The 5,000-nt window shown below is 57.5% G+C and overlaps 1 pseudogene; it reads right to left on the bottom strand.

Annotated features, from left to right (window-relative positions):
* The window catches only part of LOC143263660 (large subunit ribosomal RNA), a 10,331-nt pseudogene that overhangs the window by 2,585 nt on the left and 2,746 nt on the right, over nucleotides 1–5,000 (bottom strand).

Genomic DNA, 5,000 nt, shown 5'->3' with positions numbered 1-5,000 from the left:
CGCCTAAAGGCTTCGTCTCTTACGAGATCGAGAGGCCGTACCTTCTGCCCGGAGAACGTCCCCTTCGGTCTCCTGGCCCGGTTTGCTGCGGCCTTGCCGGTGGGTGCGCCCGGCTTGGCTCGCTTTGACTTTTTGGTGACGGTTTGCCAACCGTCACCAGTAGGGTCCTCGACACGCTCGGGTGCCGACTGCACCTTCACGAGTGACGTGTCTCCGACTCGTTCGATTACTTCCACGTTACCGGTGTCCGGCGTACCTTCTACCGTGGGCTCGGTTTTCACCGAGACCGCTCGCGTGGGAGTCACACATCTTTGCAAGATCACACGAGGATTGGCGATATTAATCACCTTCCCGGATCTTGTCTTTCTCACAGACGCGGGGGGACTGACAGCTGCATTTGCAGTTCCCGCGTCTGCGGCGACGGCTTCACTCCGAGTAGGAGCTGGACCCGTCGTCTTTGGACGCTTAGTTTTTTGTTCATTAATTTTGTTAAGACCCATAATGTGTCTTGGTCTTTCATCCAGTGCGCTCCCCGGCCACCACCGACCCACACAATTTGGAACCCGCCAAAGGCTGAGTTAGGGCTACGCACCGAATATAGTCTGCTGGCTGGGTCGGTTTCCTTACCCAGCCCGCGTCCTCGCCCAGCAGAACCCACTTGCCCGAAGCGTGTGGTCGTTCCAAGCCGATTGACTGGACCAGGGCTGCTTTTCTCGTCCAGCCGCCCATCTAGCCGAAGCAGAGGCCAAAGGTACGTGTTGGGGACGTCTCACCCGCAGGAGAGGGCCCCCTCAGATCCCAGGATCCTCTTTTCCGACGACAAGGGTCGCCACGCACGGCAAACACGTGGGAGACAGCGGTCGGAGAGGCTGCCTCTTCCTCTCCACCACACTTCGTTCAGTTCGCTGCGTATTTAAGAACACGAGCTATCCAGCGGTACCTTTTTCGTGGAGGCTCAAGTGTGGCTAGGGCACGTTTGCCCCTTGCGGCCTGGGTTGCCCAGGGGATTGATTGCATCCCATGTATTCCTGAGCCCAGCGGAGTGTTGTCTAGTGGCGTGTTCCGCCCACGAAAAACGGTCTGAAAAACCGTTTAACGTAAACTGGGGAACTGATGCCACGAGTGACAACAGTTCCCCAGTCGGAAGTCATACAGCACATACAGTGCTGTACAAAGAACACGCCACAGCCCGTATGCTAAATCAGGGCCTCGCCATTATGCGAAGTACTACATGTACGACGCACTGACGGTCTCTAATGCCTTCATCGCCGATACACCCATCGACTCGGCCGATCAACCCTCCTACGCGAGGGCTAGTTCGGGGGTTATCTCCCGCCCTGGGTGGCCACAGACCGCCACCGCCAGTAGATAGGGACAGATGGGAATCTCGTTAATCCATTCATGCGCGTCACTAATTAGATGACGAGGCATTTGGCTATTTTTTTTTTTTTTTTTTTTTTTTTTTTTTTTTGCCTAGGGGGGGAAATGCATTTATGCACTCCCTCTGTTGTTAGAGAGGGGTGTGCCGGACTCCCGTTTCCGGACTACCGGCTAAAACCCCCCCCAACAGCAACTTTGGCTGCAAAAAGTGGCATATTGCCCGTCGTTAAGGTGGTGTGGGGACGGGTAACCCAAGGATATAAAAAGGCGCAGTAGCGCCCCACCACCGATCACCCAACCCCAACCCGCGGGAGCCCCACCCGCCCACACAGCCCAGCCATTTTGTTCCATCGCACCCAATTAGTGTGGCTTCCCTGGAGGACCCTAGTGGTAATGCCACAGAGTAACCTCCTAGGGAGCCCAAGACCCAGGAGGTAGTCAGCGGATTTGGACGACCACACTCCCCGCCAGGAGAGTGTGCACGAGGAGAAGGAGATATCACTCGGAGAAATGCGTGCATTGTCCGCTAGTTGGCGAACAATATCAGCATTCTCCGAGTAATACCTCCTCTTTCTCTCATGATGGTCGTCCAAGGATGTTGCTCCGCTGACCACCTGCGCGTCTATCACGCTGATGCTGCCGCACCTTGTAGCGACCAGGTCGGGTTTCCTCAGTCCACACGATGTGTGGAACCGAGGCTCTACGGCAACAGTCCACCCCGCGTCGCGGAGACCAGAGGCTACCACCGCACACACGGCATCATGTCGCTTGATGCGACCGCCGTGTGTACGGTGGCATGCCTGGATGACATGGGCGGACGTCTCGGTTGCCCGACAGCCCGCCCGACACTGCAGCTCTCTGGTCTCGCGACGGATACCACGTGACGTGCGTATCCGCGTGGGTAGACTGTTGACCCGGACGTGATGATATTGGACATAGTCCCGTCCGGGTATACCGTAGGATCCCGCATCGATCCACCAGTTGGAAAGGTTGGACCTCCCACACTCACGTAGCTCATTACCATCCACCGACCGGAACAGGCGGTTAGCCCACCACTCCTCTCTCAGCTCCTTGGAGGACAGCATGGTGCCGTCCCTCACAAGGGCCCGCTGGGCCCAGCTGAGTCGTTTATCGACCCAGCTGGACCCTGCAATAGCTTTCACTGCTGGAGAGGAGGAGGCCGCCAGATTTTGGAGGCGCATGTACATGAGTCCCGGTACGGTGGTGGCAAAGGATGGGATGCCGAGGCCTCCCATCCTGCACGGAGTGTGGAAGTATCCAACGGTGGTATCGTGCGGGAGCCGCAGCCACCTACGGAGGGCCACGCGGACTTGCCTGTCGAGGGCCCTAAGTTTCCCTAGGGTTGTCCCCGACAGAACAAGCGCATGGTAGAACCGCGGGATAAGGAACGATCTAAGTATCTTGAGCCGCTGTTGCGGCTTCAAGGGGGCTCTCGTTAGTCTCTCCATCTCGGTGTTAAGTACACTGCCGGCTCGCTTCAGTCCTACAGGCCTGAAATCGACCCCCAAGTACCGCCATTGCTCGGATGGCGAGAGTTGTTTAATCTCCTCGCCACCGGCAAGACGATACTGGGGATCGACCAGGACCTTGTATTTCTTCTGCTTACCGGCAGGCACGATGGAGAGACTCACGCATTTGCGTGCATTGAACGAGAGCCCCTGTTCCTTAGCCCGGGCCTCAACCTCACGTAGGGCTGCGGTCATACCCAACCTGGTCGACGAGACGAGGACTATATCGTCGGCGTATGCAAACGCATTCACCCGACAGCCCTCGATCTCGTAACCGACGTCGCTAGGTACAGATCTTAGTACCTCATCAACGACGAGGCAAAACAGGAGTGTGGAGAGGGGATCCCCCTGCCTCACACCCCTGCTTACGTGGAAGGGCTCCGAACGAGCGCCGTCAACCTCAAACACCGTGGTGCTATTCGCATATAGCCGGGTGGTGTAGCTAACCAATCCCTCCGGCAGACCGGTTCGTCCCAACACGGAGGATATAGCGTGATGGCTCACCGCATCGAACGCCTTGGCGACGTCTAATGAGACCACATGGATCTCTCTTAGACGTCTCCGCGCGTCTTCGAGCAGTGAAGCCAGCACAGCTATATTCTCCGCGCACCCATCATCTAAGCATCGCTGCCTAATGTCCACAAGCCTGGCCGCACGTAGACGTTTGGCCAGGATCTTGTGGAGATGGCGTATGGTGACTGAAGCGATGCTTAGTGGGCGGAAGTCATTTGGGTCAGAAGACCCATCCTTCTTGGGAACAAACACGGTCCGGCTAATTAGCATTTCCGGAGGGAAACCACCCGATGCGAGCACGATGTTGAAGAAGACGGCTTTTATGCTCGTCGGAACTGCCTTCCACTGCCTCGCCGTGATGCCATCAATACCGGGTGCCGAAGAATTGGCAACTGTGACTGTGATGACATCGTCACAAGTCACCGGGTGCCACACGTACGCCAGGGAGGGCGTTGGTGGAGAACGCCTAGACTGCTCGACGGGGGTAGACTCCTGGGACACGAATGGTCCCCAGTGAGCAGCCATAACTGCAACATCTGGGGAGCGTGTCCCAGGTCCCCCGTCGAGAATCTCCCTGGCCGCTCTAGACATGTTTGCCTTGTAGAGCGTTTGTACGCGGGCATAATCCCGGCGACGTTGCCGTTTCTTCGGCACCCTGATGGATGCATCCGGACAAGCTGGTCGCGGTCGTCTCAGGGGAGGAACAGGGAAAACTCCCTGGAGCCACGCATGGAGTCCGGCAGCAACATCGCGCCCGTGGAGGAGGTTGTTTGCGACTCCAACGAGCGCGAGTGCGCCGAACCCCCGGATCCGGGCGACCTCGGGAAGAAGTTCCCGGATAGCCGCCCGAAATCCATCATGCGGGCTCTCACTCCCCTGCATTGAGCGAGGTGATGGCAGGTGTGATGGGTCCGGAGGTGGTGATGGACCCATCACATCCTCGTTCCGCGGAGGATCATTACTGATCTCGTCCGTGTCGGAACGGAGGGAGGAATCACCTGGTTGGTGATCCGCCACCTGGAGGGCGTGGAGCGCTTGGGCTACAAGATTTTTGTAGTCCGCTCCACGCCTCGCACCCTTGATTGACTCAAGAGTGCGTCCCATGGGGAGCACGGCCATCAGGTGTTGATTGATGAACCGTACTCCCCTGGTGGCGGCAAGTGCTTCCTCCCTCGCCATCAAGCGCAGTTCTTCAGCGCTCCAACGCTTTTTGACTCGCTCAATGTCGACTTCCGCGTTCATCTGGTCCGGATGCATGCGACGTCGGTGTACCCCCAATCCAATCTTGGATGGGAAGGTGCGGCAACAGTCCGGACACATGAATGTGCCGGTCAGCGGGACGCGCGCCTCAGAGGGCCCTGGGTCTATACCACTGATGGTCGGTGGTGGTATTGGGGTCGGTGGAACAAAGGCTGGGGCGGGAAAGGCTATGACTTAAGAGAGTCATAGTTACTCCCGCCGTTTACCCGCGCTTTTTTGAATTTCTTCACGTTGACATTCAGAGCACTGGGCAGAAATCACATTGCGTCAACACCCGTGGGGGCCATCGCAATGCTTTGTTTTAATTAGACAGTCGGA

The sequence above is a fragment of the Megalopta genalis genome, unplaced genomic scaffold (assembly GCF_051020955.1).
Source record: "Megalopta genalis isolate 19385.01 unplaced genomic scaffold, iyMegGena1_principal scaffold1018, whole genome shotgun sequence".
Lineage (NCBI taxonomy): Eukaryota > Metazoa > Arthropoda > Insecta > Hymenoptera > Halictidae > Megalopta > Megalopta genalis.
Note: the sequence above shows the minus strand (reverse complement) of the source record. Positions and strands in the feature narration are given on the sequence as shown.